Source organism: Cygnus atratus, chromosome 15 (genome assembly GCF_013377495.2).
Source record: "Cygnus atratus isolate AKBS03 ecotype Queensland, Australia chromosome 15, CAtr_DNAZoo_HiC_assembly, whole genome shotgun sequence".
NCBI lineage: Eukaryota > Metazoa > Chordata > Aves > Anseriformes > Anatidae > Cygnus > Cygnus atratus.
Genome location: NC_066376.1, coordinates 4,016,799 through 4,032,347, shown reverse-complemented (window position 1 = coordinate 4,032,347; position 15,549 = coordinate 4,016,799). Strand labels below are relative to the sequence as shown.

The 15,549-nt window shown below is 58.4% G+C and overlaps 1 long non-coding RNA gene across 2 annotated transcripts; it reads right to left on the bottom strand.

Moving 5' to 3' along the window:
- Positions 1 to 3,774: 3,774 nt before the first annotated feature.
- On the bottom strand, positions 3,775 to 6,988 carry LOC118256414 (uncharacterized). Of its 2 annotated transcripts, XR_004781220.2 has the most exons (5): positions 6,661 to 6,988; positions 6,187 to 6,328; positions 5,839 to 5,968; positions 5,550 to 5,619; positions 3,775 to 3,929 (listed from the first exon to the last, which is right to left on the bottom strand). It is a non-coding gene; the product is annotated as an uncharacterized LOC118256414 (long non-coding RNA). The 2 variants fall into 2 exon arrangements; XR_004781219.2 differs by lacking the exon at positions 5,550 to 5,619.
- Between the last annotated feature and the right edge of the window lie 8,561 nt (positions 6,989 to 15,549).

Sequence of the window (15,549 nt, the reverse complement as noted above, 5' to 3'; positions counted from 1 at the left end):
TCATCCCCCCGGACCCCCCCCCCCATCGCAGCAGCCCCTCCGGGGGGGGGGGGGCACCACGCTCGGGGGGGGGCTCCCACATTTTCCGCCTGCAATCACCGCTTTTTCCCAAAACGCCGATTTTTTAAAATTTTTGGGGGGGGAGCAGCCGTTCGCTCAGCGCCTCGTGCCCCCCCCCTCGGGCAGGTTCCCACGGTGCCGCCCGCCCCCAGCCCCGGGGGGGGGGCGGACACCCCCCCTGCCGCCTGCGTCCATCTCACCTCCTGCCCTTACCCTTTATTAGAGATTTAATTTATTAATATTTATTTCCCCTTTTTTTCCTTTTTTTCTTTATTATTCCCATTTTCCACTTTTTCAATTTTTAAAATTTTTTTCCTCCCCCCCTTTTTTTTTTTCTCCCCCTTTTTTTTTTCTCCCCCCTTTTTTTCTTTTCCCTCCCCCCCTTCTCCCCCCTTTTTTCTTTTTCTCCCCCTTTTTTCTCCCCTCTCTTTTCTTTTTCTCCCCCCCTTTTTTTTTCTCCCCCTTTTTTTTCTCCTTCCCCCTTTTTTTCCCTCTTCCTTTTTTTTTTTTTCCCTTCCCCCCCCCACCCGAAGGACACAAAAGTCTCTCCCAGGCCGGCCCCTCCTCCCCCCCCCTTGTCCCCCCCCCCCCCCATCCCCAAGCAGCCGGAGGGGAGCGGGCAGGAGGCGGTGGAGCCCTGCGGTGCCCCCCCGGGAAGGTAGCTAGGATTGGGGGGGGGGGGGGGGGGGCAATGGAGGGGACCAGCCTGGGAGGCAAAGGAAAGTGTCATCCCCCCCCCATACTCCCATCCATCTCCCTTGCCTTCCTTTTGGGAGGCTGACAAGGTTTGGGGGGGGCAAAACCTTGGGGGGCTAAAAGGGGGAGGGGGGGGCTCCTTTCCTCCCCCACATCACCAAAGCAGAGCAGGGGTTCTCCCCCCCCCCTCGAATAAAGCCCCCTGGGGGGTGGCACGGCACGGGTGGGATTTGAAGGCAAAAAAAGGGGTCCCTGGCACGAGGCATCCCAATACCGGGAGAAATGGGGGGGGGGGGGGGGGGCATGCGACCCCCCCCCGCCATCCTCACTACATCCCGGTGGGGGGGGGTCCCATAGGGAGAGCCCCGGGAAGCGGGCAAAGGATCCCTGGGTGTTTGATGGAGCAGTGCTGGCTTATTTGGTTGCGGGGGTTGTGGTTTTGGTTTTGTTTTTTTCTCATCTTTTACCCAATGGAAAGCTTTTTTTTTTTTTTTCTTCCAAAATCAGGCAAAAATAAAGAAAGAAAAAATAAAGAACCCAGCCGGGCAGGACGGGGGGGGGGGGGCTGGCACGCACCACCCGCGGATGGCTGGAGAGGAGCGCAGATCCCGGGGCTGCTCACACCCCGGGGAGGGAAAAAAAAAAAAAAAAAAAAAAAAAGTGGTTTAGTGGGGAAACGTACGGGAAATACCCCAAAACGCAGCCCCCCTATAACGCCCGGTGTCACGGCTGGAGGTTTTTGACCATGTGCCGGGCTGTGCACGGTGAGCCCTGTGCCCGGGGCGGGGGGGGGGGGGAGGTTCCCTCGATCCATCGGTTTGGGATCGGATGGGGCTGGGAGGGAGCATCTGATTTGGGGTAAAATTTGGGGTTCGGGGTAAAATCGGTGCCCTCGGCTCCGGCAGCTTCTCTGCAGCCCGTCCCGCGGGGGGGGGGGGGGGGGGGGGGGGGGGGCGCAGGTACGTCGGCGTGCACACAAAGTGGATGAACATGGGAAATACTCGCGGCCGCTCGTGCCGCTTTTGGGGGGGGGGGGGAAGGAATCGCGGGGCACGGTGAGCAGGTGTTAAAGGCCGGGGGGGTTGCAGCTCCTGGAGCGTTCACGCAGGGGGAGATGCGGGGAGAGAAGTTGGGAAGCGGGCTGCGTCGCCGCGTGCCTTTGCTCCGTCCTTCTGGAAATTCACCTCTGCTCTCCGCTCCTCGCTCACCCCAGCGGAGCCCCTGGGAGCTGGCAAAGCCGGATTGCCGCACCTCCCCCGGGACGAGGCTTCCCCCAAAAGGGGGGGGGGGGGGGGGTCCTGACGGAGTTGGACGCCCCCCCCGGGGAGCCTCCTTTGGGGCAGCACCGCCGGGTGCGTGCCCGGGACGTGGTGCTGGTGCCCGGCTTCCCCACCTGCAAGGGGACCCCGGCCACCATCCCGGGGTGCAGTATCGGGGCTTAAAATTCACACTCGCCAATATATTTTTAAATCCCATCGTGAAAGCGCACCGGGGTGTCGTGCTGGGTGGGCTCTCGGGTAGGTGCCATCGGAGCACAACGTCCACGGCTCTCCGGGGATGGGTCTGAGTTTGTGTCGCACGCTCGGAGGCTGCGTGCGCCCCGTCCTGCTGCTTGCGCCTGCCCCTTACACGTGCCCGCCTGTCGTGACATGCACCGTGTCACGACAAGGTGCCATCCATGGACCCTGCCCTGTCGTGACAAGGCACCGTCCATGCACCCCACCCCGTCTGCGGCGATTTCACGGTGCTGGGTCCCACCACGGCCCCCCCAAGGCCGTGGTTTTTTTTTTTTTCCTCGCCATCCCCAGGGACACTGCACCAGGCTGCACCGTCACGGCACGCAGCTCGGTGCCCTGGCCCCACCGGCAGAAAAGAAGAGCAGAGGCAAAACCCATCCCCAAAACCACCCCAAGCAAGAGCTTACCCACGGGGAAACAGGACCCAAGGCTGAGCCCGGCCTGCTGCTGCCAGCAAAAGCACGCGCGGGGAGAGCCCGCTGTGATGAGCACCGAGAAAATCGACGGCAATAAGGGGCACAGGAGGAGACCCTCAGAGCCGCTGGCTCCTCCTGTCCCCGGGGTGCTCTGTGCTTTGTGCACCCACCAAGCCATCACAGCACCCCGCAGCCAGCACCAAGTATTGGTGCCCAAACACACGGGAAGGATCCCATGGGGGCGAGAGGGGTGGAAACAGCCCCAGCTGAAGCACCTGAGGGCTCCCCGGCCCCATTGCGAGACCCCAGGGCTTCCCTTCGCCCCCAGCCCCCGGTGAGGGTGTCCCTTGGCTGTCCCCTCCCATGTCCCCAAGGCTCCTCGTGGCCCCGGGTGGGACGCCGGACCCGGGGCAGGCGTCCCCACGCCCCGGCGAGCAGCGGGGTTCGGCGAGGCGAGCCCTTTCTGCCCCACAAAGCTCTGCAGGCAGCAGCGGCGGGCCGATAATTATTATTTCCTTAAAGACGAGCCGAGCGGCTATAGACAAAAAAGTCCCCTCTTGTTGGAGCTGGAATTTGATGTCCTAACGACTGTTTTTGTACGGTGGCTGTTAGAGGAAAGAGCTCGGCAGGAGGGGGAAAGAGAGATTTAATTATAGAGCTGCATTGTGATTTTGCACACATAGCTGGCTGCTGTAATCAGGTTACAAGTGTATCTGATTTTCCTCCCTCCCCTCCCCTCTTCCTCCTCTTTCTCTTTCTTTTCTTGCCTTTTCTTTTTTCCTTTCGGGGGTCCAAGTTGCTTGCTTATGTTTGGGTGTCGCAGAGACGAGCTGTTATTTGGCTTCTCCCAAGGCGATGTCGATGGAGGGAGCGATGCTTCAAAACCCCCCCCGGCAGCTTTCGCACCCCACGGGACCCCCGCGGGCCACGCACCGGGGCTGCCCTGCTGCAGCTCGCCCCCTGCTCCCCGCCAAATTCCTGCAGATTCGGCTCCGCTTCCCCAATAAATAGAGGTTTTTGGCGGAGAGGAGGAGCCCTGTTTACCTCCGCCAGGGTGGGAGGAGGAAAAGAGAGGAGAAAACACATTTTTAAAAGCAACTTTATGGATTTCTAGCCGAGGCCGGCGCTGCTGTGCCTGGATTCGGGACTGTTGTTAGGTTCATTTAGGAATCCATTGTTGTCCATGTGAATTCTTTTTTACATTTCAAATAACAGGATTATTTCCCCGGGGGGTAATATCCTGTAATTTGAACACAATAATGGGAATAAATTACTTACTTAGAACTAATAACGACAGCCTGATTCCAATATATATAGGAACTGTAACAGCTTTGGTTAGTTAAAGTGTAATTGTGTCGACGGATGACATTTTCTTTCAAAGGAATCTGAATGACTTTTAATTAAATTTGCTGGGGGTGGGGAGGAGAGGGAGATACCGGGCCGATCTCTGCAGCCGGGGCTGCCGCCGCGGCCCCAAAGCAGCACGGGGAGCCCGGCGATGGGGCAGGACACAACCGGGACAGAATTGGGGTCGGCTTCTCCCACCCTTCTTTGCCCTCTTTAGCATTTTGGGGTGGGGGGCAGACTGCCACCGTGCAGAGCAGGGAGGGCACCGCAGTCGTGGGCACCCTTGGGTCATCCCCAGCTGATGGGTTTCGGCCATCGGCATTGGGAAAACATGGTGGGAGCCCACGGGGCCTGACCCTGCCCCCGTCTCCCCTCCCCAGAGCATCTCCCAGGTCCGATGCTGCTGAGGAGGGCAGGGATGGATGGAGGGGCGCAGCCCACCGAGGGATGGGGCGCAGCATTGCCGCTGCCCACCGGTGGGGATGGAGGAGCTCTGAGGTGTCCTGGGGGGCTCTCCTGCACCCCAAACGCCCCTACCAGCCCCCTGCTTTGCACCTCTCCCCACCACAGGGCTTTCCTGCAAACAACCCAGGGGGGTTATTTCTGACCCAGCAGCGCTCGAGGTTCCCTTTGCAGGAAAAAAAAAAAAAAAAAAGGCATCTTTCAGCCGCGGCACGCAGAAAGCCAAGTCCCTGCCCCGAAATATCTCTGAGAGGAGCGGCGTGCCGCTGCCAGCGGCTCCGGCCTCCTCCAGGACTCGTTTTACTCTGTTTATCTTGAAAATATTTCTGCACTGAGGTCCCACCCAGCACCGCCGAGCCCTGCGAGGCCGCCTCCAGCCTGACACACGGCCTCTTGTTTATCCAGAGCGAGTTTTACAAATAGCTCATTAAAGCCCGGGGGGCCTGCTTACTGCAGGGAAAAACCTCGCCGAGCGCCCGGCCGCCCGCAGCCCCCACCGAGGCTCCCCCCGGCCCCCCCCGGCACGCAGCGCGCCGCGCAGGCCTCCCGGGGATGGGTTGCAGATGTCTGCTGGCTTGTGGAGTTTCTCATGATTTAAGATATTAGTAATAATAACACGGAGCGCCGGGGCTGGAGCTCCCTCGTCCTGTCCCTGCCCCGACGCTGGGATTTTGGCGCGTCCCACGCGATGCTGCTGGGTCTGGGTCATGGGATTGTGATAGGGTCACGGGTTTTTTTTGTGAGATCCTGCTGCAAATGTGGCTGGTTTGGGGGTGGATTTGCAGGGGGTTTGGCTCAGAGGGCTGTGATGGTGGGTTTTGGCACATGGCAAACTGTCAGGGATGTCCTGCTGGGTTCGAGCCTGGCCATAGGGTCTGGGTGCCTCCGGCCCTGCTGCCAGCGCTGCCCTCGGCCAGAGGGACGGGGACCCTGCCCTGGTGCCCCCTCCTCACCGCCCCAATCCAGTGCTGGACTCAGCCCCAATTTGGGGCACCCACCCCAAGCATCCCCTCCCCAAATCCCCCCGCGGCGTCGCTCCCGCGGCACGCACCCACGCAGAAATCCTTCAGCACAGAACCGCTCCTACCCTCGCCTGGCCGAGGGGATTGAGTTACCTGCCCCTGAAAGAATAAAGCAGCCATTCAGCGGCACTTTCTGTCTTTCCCTCTGCCAAGGCCAGACACCACGGTGATGGTCGCACACGGAGGCAGGGAAACACAAGCCCCCTCCATCCGACGGTGACCCCGATCCGCCCGCATCCCCCCTCTCCCACCCCGTAACTCCAGGCAGAGCGCACGCTTCGCTCGCCCATCCCCAGCTCCCTTATCTTTTAATAAAACCTTTAAGAGCAGAAGTCAGTCCATGCCAGCACAAAGGCAGCGAAATCTCCTCCCGGGACATTAATCATTTTCTTCGACACGTTTTGCTAATTAGCCGAAGCGTTTGCCTCGACGGGGGAGAAATTGGGACCTGGTAAAAAAAATAAATAAAAAATCATTTTAAAAAAAGGAAAACGAGAAGGGGGAGAGGCGGGAAGGGAGGAAGAAATGGGGCAGAGGGACGGAGGTCGAACGCTGCTCTGTGCTCATGTCCCCAGGCACCAGCTTGCTGTGAGCAAACCCAACACCAGCAGCTCCATCCCCATCCCACCGTTATCGGGACGCGGCGATCTGCAGCCCACATTTTACCTTCCCCAGCCCGTTCCTTATTGCCCCGGTGACTACACGTTGCGGCAGCAGCGGGTTATTTGAAACATGCTGGCTGGAGGTTTGACTCGCTGCTTTATCTTTTACACGGCTGTTAATCCTCGGGACACATGTTTCCTATAAGCTGTTGATATTTAACATACAATAAGCGTCTTATTAAATCGCGGGGACTGGCTCCGCGCAGACCGCTCCCCCCAAAATGTGCTCCCAGCAGAGGTCACCCCAAAGGCCACCTGAGCACACCCCAAAGGCCACCCAAGCACCCACCGTGCCTATGGGTTTACAAGGTGCTGCACCCTACGGGGAGAAAAATTCAGCAGGGTGAAGGCTCCCCTGCTCCTGAGCAGCCCCTGTTCATGAATGCTTGGAGAATTCCTTGCAATTTCTTAAAGTCTGTTATTTTAAAAGGTTTTTTGGCAGTGCCTGGCATCATACATATGAAGGCTTGGCCTGTACCTGGGGCTGAGGTCCCACCGCAGGCAGCTCTTTCCATGGGGCAGCTGGTGAGGTTTTGGGGTGGCACATTGCTACGGCAAGACCAGGAAAGCATTAGGGAGTGCAAAATGTGGCAGAAAACCTTCATTCCTGGCATCTCCCAGGGCCAGAGCGGCTTTGCAGTGGCCAGCAGTGGCCGGTGACGGCAGGGACACGGCTGGGAACAAGCCCATCCCGCGCAGGAACAGCAGCTGCCCTGGGCAAACTGCTTTTTCCGAGAGTCCAACCCGGTTATCATAGGACCCGATGTTTTCTGGGGAAGGGAACACAGAGCAACCCACAGCGAGATCACTGTTCTGATTGCACTGAAAAAAAAAAAAAAAAAGAAAAAATCCCAGTAAGAAACCATCGCCTGCTCACTCCTCCCAGCACGGGGAAGCACTGGCTCCCAGCACATAACCTCTCCACACCCCAGCGAGCAAACCCTTGGAAAGAGCTGGGCAGGAAACTTCACGGCACAAAACTTCACGGCACAAAACTTCACGGCACAAAACTTCACGGCACAATCCCCTTTTTCCCAGCAAAAACAAGTGCAATGACAGCAAAATCGGGCGACCCTTTCCCCGCTAGGGAAAGGCACCCATCTGCGGGTCCCCCTGCCCGTCCCCATCACTCGGAGCAGAGGGAGCAAGAGCATCGTTGGGGAGCCAGGGCGCTCCTTCGGGCAGCGTTAAGAAAATAAATCGCAGCTCTTTGCTCCTCTTCAGCACAAGCTTCTCATTGCTGCGGGATGACACACACCGCCCCCACCAAAACAAGGCGCTTTATTATTATTCTGTTTCTAATTTGGGGCCTGGAAATAATTTTCCATTCTGGCTTCCAAACTAAACCAATCAAAAGAAAAAAAAAAGAAGAAAAAAAAAAAGAAAAGAAATTTTCTTTCCAGAAAGCCACCCAGGGGTCGACGCTCCGCGAGAGGGATGGGAGTGTGAAAAGTCACGGGAAAGCTTGCGGCAGTCGAGGCGAGTGCTGCTCCCTGCACCCGTTTCCAGGAAAAATAATAATATTTTTTTTAAAAAAGTTAAAAAGAACGTAGTTATATAGAGAGCATAATGCATAAATTCTTCACTTTTTTTTTTTTTTTTTTTTTTTTTTTTTTTTTTACCAAAGTCTCCCGGTGGATCCTGTTTGCTCCCTACACCCCCAGGCGCATCCACGCTGTCGCAGGCGTGCCCAAACCAGCACGCGCGGTGCTGGCAAGGGGCGGTGGAAACCCCGCGAGCTTCCTCCGGTGTTGTATAAGAGCCGCTGGAAAATAATAATCCTCCAAAAATCCGGCGCTGGGAGCGCGACCAGGCTGCTTCCCAGGTGGCCGGCACGGTTCGCAGAGCCAACGCTGCACGCGGGGAGAAAAAAAATGCCTCCAGGTGAGGAGAGCGCTGTGGGAAGGTCAGGATCCCAGCTGGTTTCATACCAAAGTCCTCAAAAAAAAAAAAAAAAAAAAAAAAAACAGCAACAAACAGAGTGAGGCACAGAGGCAGAGCACCCGGCATGCCGAGCGGCTGCAGCAGAACAAGTATTTTTGTGTGACTCACCGGTGGGCAGAGCCGAGCCGCTGCGTCCCGCGGGTGGGCTCGGCCAGACCCGCTCCCCTGCCCCGGGGTCCCCAAAGGAGAAGCCCCCGGGGTCGGGGGGAGGATGCTCGGCAGGGCCCCGTGAGCTTCGCTGCGTGGATCCGTTCTCCTCCCCAGGAGGAGGCAGGAAAAGTGGTCTGGGGTCACGCTGGGAAGGCTTCAGTGGAAAACCCCAACCATTATCGAGGGTCTCCGGCCCTCAGCAGCGTGGGGAGGCATCCTGGTGGGGTTTGGACATGGGGAGCGGTGTTTAGTCTGCAGGGTTTTCCCGTCCTCCCCAGCACAGTTCCTGGGGGCGTTTCACGTGGACACCCAACACGTGCCCTCACCGTGTCCTCGGGGCTTCTCCACATCTGCCCTGCACCTCCGGCTCGTCCCGAAACCCCCGGGGCTGCCAGGCACTCCCCATGGCACCAGCGCTATGGAGGAAGAAATTAAAAATAATATTTATTTTTTTTAAGAGAAGCAACCCGAAACAAACAGTTTTGATTTATTGCTCGTGAGGAGAAATAGAGCATGTTGAAAGAAAGCACAGGAAGTCCTGGGGATAATAAATCCTGCGCGGGAGCAGATAAAGCCAACGCGCTTCCACGCTTGGGGAAGGCGGCAAGGTTACGGGGAGGGCGGGCGGTTAAAGTTTAGGGAATCTGGGGTGGGTTTTCGGGTTAAAAATACTGAAAAAAATAAATAAATAAAAATCAGCGATGGCTGCTGAACAGCAGGGGCCTGGCACGGAGCCGGCAGGACTGTCCCCATCGCCTCGAGTTTTGGGCACGGGGTTGAGCCCAGGTGCCAGGGAAGGGGACAGCTCAGTGGGGTCCCCCCGGGTCCGTGGTCCCCGACCTGCACAAGTGTGGCAGGGGTGTGACAGCATCGGGATGGTCTGGGGAGGACCGGGGCTGCTGCCCGTCCTCGTCACCCGCGGAATAACAGGAATACTGGATGCGCTGCGGGTACAGAAACAGCACGTACTCGTTTCTGGCTGGGTTTCCTGGCAGCCCCAGCGAGGATTTGGCTGCGCAGGAATTTGGAAGCTGCCTTAAATCCAGGAGAAATGAGAAAAGGCTGGAAGTGACTTTCCGAGCGGAGTTCAAGCAGCAAATCCCTGCTCAGCAGCAGCTCGCAGAGCAGGGCAGCGCCCGCCCGACGCATGGAATCGGGGACACGTTTGGAGATGGGTATCGCATCCTCCTCCATAGGGACACCATGGGACACCCCAGGACCCATCGCCTCCCTCCTCCACCTCCCCAAAAAGCCTCCTCGGCCACTATGTGCAGAGGGCAGCCTCCCATCCAGCTGGAGAGTGGGAAAAACAGTCCCTGTGCACATGGGGGGTACGCATATTGGATTAAAATACCTATTAATTTGCAGGAGTCCCCCTCAGCACCAGAGGAAGGTTGTGGCAGTGCAGCCAGCGGGATGTGGGCCGCCCTTGGAGCAAGCCCTTTCCACTGTGATGGTTTTTATCTCACCTAGGATAACATTTTTAATCAATATCCCCATTACCCCACATGCTTGCTGTACAAACAAGACCTCTCCTCGATGTTTTAAGTGCCCTGAAATCACCCACCCTGATCCGTGCGTCCGCAGGGCTACGTAGCCGGCCCCAGGAGCTCTGCTTCGAGCCCGATCCCCCTTCCCCGGCCCCTTCCCCTCCTCCTGTTTGCTCACACCCGACCTACAGAAAGGAACATGCTCCGTGTTCCCCAAAATTCATCCTCCTCCACTGCCCAGCTCCCTTCTGTGGAAGAGGCTGGGACAGGGATGGACACAGGGGACCCCGCGCTGCGTCTCCTCCAAGTCACAGTACGTTCACCCAAAAGGGACTTTCCTCCTCCTTTTTCCTCATCTACAGCCTCAAGCACCCTCCTTTCCTCTCCACCTGCACCACGACCAACGTCACCCAGCCGGGTTTTAAATATTAATCCTTTAAATCCCACAGGGGAGCCTGCAGGGGAACGACTTCCTATATGGACAGCTTCCTATATGGACGGGAACTTTTTCAGCAGGCTGAGCTTCTACAAAACCAAGCAGACCAGCAAACCCCGCTTTGAGCAAGAGCAGAAAGACAACCCCACTCTGGCCAGGTACACAAATTAAATTAAATCCCCCAGGGCCAGACCCCAAAACACCCTCGGTGTTTCTCCTGGGTCGGAGGAGCACTGCTGATGCTTTGGGGTGAGCAGGGATACTCGCTGGGGATTTGGGACCCCCCTCCCTGCTCTCCCATCAGCCCACATAGCCCCAAAAATACCATTTTTGCTGATCATTAGTAATCCACCATAAAGAAGGGGAAGAAATCCCATCGTGCCCTCGCTCCCATACAGACAGGGCGATGTTAAACCGAACCAAACAAACAAGCGAATCACAAGGCAAAGAGAAAAATCACGTTAAAGAGAAAAATCACGTTAAAAACCCAAGTGTGCATCATAAATACCAGCGCGGGGTATTTGCAGGCGGAATCGCGAAGTGCATCGAAACGGCGGCGAACCAGAGGAGCAGATAGCCATAAATGCAGACAGCGTTCGTGAAAAAATGCTTTGATTAGGATCTGGGCAGCATTCAGCCCAGATGTTCATTTGTCAATGAAAGAGGGATGGGGGGGAGGTGAGAAAGGCTTTAAATTAATCTTTACAACTAGAAAGGAGCTTGTAATACACACCATATGGGCAGAAACGGCCTCCGAGCCCCCCCGGCCCCGCCGCAGCTGCCTTGGATCAGGCTAGGGCTGGGTCCCCCCCCCCGCCCCAGGCCGGACCCAGCCCCATTTGCCCACATCCCAAAATTTCAGCCTCAGGTTTTCCAAACACAGCCAGGGGAGCATGAACCCGAACCGCTCGGCCCCTTCCACGTGTTTTATTCCCACCCGCCCCCCCCCACCGTGCACAAAAACTGCGATTCCTCTTACGGCACCATCTCTATTTTATTATCCCCCCCCTTCCCTCCCGCATCCACATGTGGTTTCTTTTTTTTTTTTTTTTTCTTTAACCCTTCCGAGCGGAGGGATGAGGCTGTTTATTAAATGCCATCCGTTCGAATTAATCCCCCTAATGGACTCGTCGACACCGTGGTGTGCATTTAAATGAACGCTTTGTCAGATTTCAGAGCCGACCTGCAGCGCTCCGCGGAGCGAACCTGCTGGAGAGCCGGGCCGGCAGCAGTGACAGGGACAAACCTGGGAAGGGATAAATAAAAATTAGCCACAAATGCCCGACGTGACGCGGCGGTGACGAGGCTGCAGGCGGCCCCCAGGCGCTGCAGACCCAGCAGAGCGGCGAGGATGGGAGCTTCTCCTTCATGGGAAGAGGGGGGAAAAAACAAAATGTGCTGCTGGGGCAGGATGGACGCGGGGCACCCCCCGTGCCTGGAGCCATTTAGGGATCTGTTTTGCTGCCCTGGAGCCCTGGGTAGTGATGGCAGGAGGATGCTGAGCCCCGTCCCTGCTGCACCAAGATGGTTTGGGGGAGCTCTGTCCCTCCTGGCAGCACTAAAACCCAGCCCCTGCATCCTCACTGCTCGTGGCTAACAGCCCCCCAGCCCCCAGCACAGCCACAGGTTGTTCGCCTTGGCTTCAGCTTCCAGAGAGCTCAGCCCCTTACCCAGCCCTGATCCCACCTGAGCTTACGGGAGGTGACCAGAGCACAGCAAGAGGGAGCTGGGGGCAAGGACAGGGATGATGGGGGCAGCAAGACCTGCTCCTGCATGGACAGTCCCTTCCAGCTCCGGATGTTCTAGGATTTTATGATTCTGTGATTTTCTAATTCTGTGCTTTCCCCCCCCCCGACACCTCCAGGCCCACTCAGAGGAGGAGGTCGCCCCCAAACCACCCGGTTATGGTGCCCATGGGACCCCCCCAGCCCCATCCCACAGACCCCGACCGCATCACGGGGACACCCCCAAGCTGCAGACGGGGCTGGGAGCCCCGCATCGCCTCCCCGCACCTTACCAGACCCGCAGCAGGGATTTCTGCTCTCGCCCGCATCCTTTTAACCTTGCGCCGTCCTCCGAGTGTGGGAGCTTCGACTGCCTGGACCCTGTCACTGCGCGCCGGGGCTGAGGACCCTCGAGGAGCAGCCCTCCAAGGCCAGCAGCCCTCGGCGATGCCCCAGCACCCAGGGGACGCCCGGATGCGGCCACGCGGAAGGACAGCGCCTGGGGGGGGGGGGGGGGGGGGCGGGCAAGGGGATTGTGAGGATGTCCCCAGGATGGGGGCGCAGGCTGGTGTCACAGCCCAGCCAGGGGACATCAGCCCTTCCTCCAGGAGCTCCGAGGCCCCGAGGAAGGAGCCAGCAGCAGCAGCAGGGGTGCAAGCAGAGCCCTTTCTGCCACCGCTGGGGGCTCGCACGGGGTCCGGAGCAGCGCACACGAAGCTGGGGAGCAGCGCGGGGTGTGCGAGTGGTGCTGCGCCCCGGCCGGCCCGTGTCCCCCAGGCGGGACGTGTCCCCAGCAGCCCTCCTGTCCCCATTGCACAGGCTGTAGTGACATCTGCTGGGCTCTCGCTCGGGAACTCCCCACCAAACCCGCTCGGCGCAGACCCTCCGGCACCGCACGGTGCCAGGCCCTTCACCCTGGGAAAACGGGGGACACCCAGCCCCGACAGCCCCGACGTGCCCCAAACCTGGCTCCCCAGCACCCCAACAGCCTTGTTGCCACCTGCAAGCCATTTCCCAGCCAGGACGGCATCGTCACGGGGGTAAAACCAAACCTCAGCGCACCGGGAGCCACCTGGGGAAGCTGGGTGCCCGCAGCACCCCGCCGCCAGCACGGGGATGCTGCAGAGAGCAGAGGGGTGGTGGCAGAGCCAAGGGATGCTGGTGGTCATGGTCCCCAGAGAGATGGGGCAGTGGGCAGCAGGAGGCTCCTGGGGGGCTAAAGAGCTGGAAAAACAAACCAAAAACCTGCATCCAGCTTTGGGGGGGGGGGGAGGGGGCGGAATGATCAAATTAGGAGCGGGGGTAGGTTGTTTATCTCGAGCTGATTTTGATTTTCTCCTTTCAAATATCAGCAGGATGCTGAGCCTCGCCTCATTATGCAAATAGAAGCAATTAGAGCTCACCCAGGCTCTGCCCACGTGATGGGTTTATGGCACTCGCAGAAATCCTGCCTGCTACACGAGAGGAATAACAACAGCCCCCGGGCCGTGGGCTCCAGCCCCCTCGCCCCCCGGCACCGCGACTGTCGGTGAAGCCCCACGTCTGGGGCAAGCCCCGGCGTCACCACCCGGGTGCCCTTCGATGCCCACGGGGAAGGATTTTCCCCGGAGGAGTCTCCCCATCCTCCAGGGGGACACCAGACCCACCAGTATCAAGTCCCCCAGGCTCCTGGGATGGGGAGAGCCACGCTGGGAGCAGCTCCAAAGCCTTTTTCTCTACCCAGCCAGGTGGGACCCCAAAAACGCCGCAGTTTAGGGCTGGAGTCTGGGAGGACGTGTTTTGCTGCAGGGTGGCTTTAGCTTCCTCAACACCTACAGAAAGGAGCGAAACCAGAAGTATTTCCACCCAGGGATGCAGCCTGGCAGAAGCTGGCTCAGCGCTGAGCCCCAGCCTCATGGGTGACCGAAATTCACCAAACCTGGGTGAAAACCCCAAAAAAGTCCTCGCAGCCGCACACACACCTGGCAGAAGGACCCGCAGCAGAGAGGCACCCGCGTGGTGATGCCGGGAGGGTGCTCCGTGAGGTTGAGGAGGGATGGGATGGGATGAAGCCGACGCAGTGGCACCGGGGCCGGAGGGTGCTGGTGCCCTTCATGGGGCGCACGGTGACCTGCAGGGACCAGGCACGGGCGTAAATCTGGTGCTGCTCCCATCCGTCCGTCATCTTCCTCCTGATTTATATCCAGGGACTGTTTGTATCCAGCACCAACCTGGAGGCTGCACCCCCAAAGAAACACGGGAACCGGGGAGAGTAAAACACTTCCAGTGTTGGTCTTCCTCCTAATTTATTTTTTTCCCCTTTTGGATGCAAATGGAGATTGATGAGCCCAGGCGCTGCACCCGGGAGGCTCCTCACCTCCAAGGGCATTTTGCCGTCTGCATTCCCAGGGCGAGGAATGGGCACAGGGCCCCCATGTCCCCTCTTTGCTGGGTCTACTCGCACAGCTCTGTGCCCCTGGATTGTTCCCAGGCAGCTGGTTCAGCCCGGGGGCGTTTGTTGCAGAGCATGCTGAGACTGTTACAGGACGTTACGTGGTGTCACCGTGTTTAACACGGCGAGCATCCCGCAGGAACCCCGGGCCTGGATCCCCTCGCTGGGTTCTGCAGGGCACGGCGAAGCCCTCGGGTGGGCAGGGAGGGGAGAGCAGGCAGCACGGATGGAGCTGGGTTTGGGGTTTGGTCTCCCCCAGCCAGAGCAGCTCCAAAGGATGGTGTAACACGGCGTGAGAGCTCCGTGGAGGTGGGTTTGCAAGAGCGGAAAATAAATGGTAAAATAAAATAAATGGAATACCTCCAATGTTGTGCACAAGGGGATGCAGGGGTCCAGAGCTGAGCTGACTTTTCCCCAACGGCTCGATGCCTCCAGACGAGCAGCTGTAACACCTGGTTTCTTCTCCCACTGCATGTGAGCATCAGGCAGAAAGCAAAGACAGGAGATCCGGGCGCACCCCACGTCCCGGTGAAGCCTGCAGGTCTCACCCCGAGGTGCTACAAAGACAAAGAGCTGAGGACCCAGATAAAAATCTCCCCGTGCCTATCCACATCCCCGCATGCAGCGGGTGTTGCGTTGCTCCAAACCTCCCCAGAAGGAGCCGTGCCTCGAGCAGGGCTGGAGCAGGACGCACCGCAGGCAGTACCTGTTGGAGGGGCTGAGCAGCGCCGGCCGCGTCCCTCCTGCAGCAGCAGGGAGCAGGATCTGGCCCAGGGGGTGCAGGGCAGGGGCTGGACCTGCCCCGGGGTCAGCCTCTACCCAGCTGCTTGTAGGCAGGGCTCAGGAAGAGGTTTTTTTTCCTTCCACGACAGAGCGGAGCAAATAATTCATAGCGGATAAATAATTCACGGCGAGTTTAGCCTTCCTCTGGCTGAGGATCGTCTGCGAGCCGTTAGCAATTATCCCGTATTTATTCGCGAGGCAGGATTTTTAGTTAAATTATTCAGACAAGCCAAGGAAAAGCCCGGGGAAAGGAGGAGATATCTGAAGATGCCACTCGCCTTCATCATCAGAGCCCAGCGTGGGACGAGCAGGGGTCTCCATCGCTCCTGCTGTGCCCCCTGTGCGATGGCCACCTGGGATCAGAGCCCACCCAGGGTGTCCTGACCCCAGTGTCCTTCTGCTGACCAAG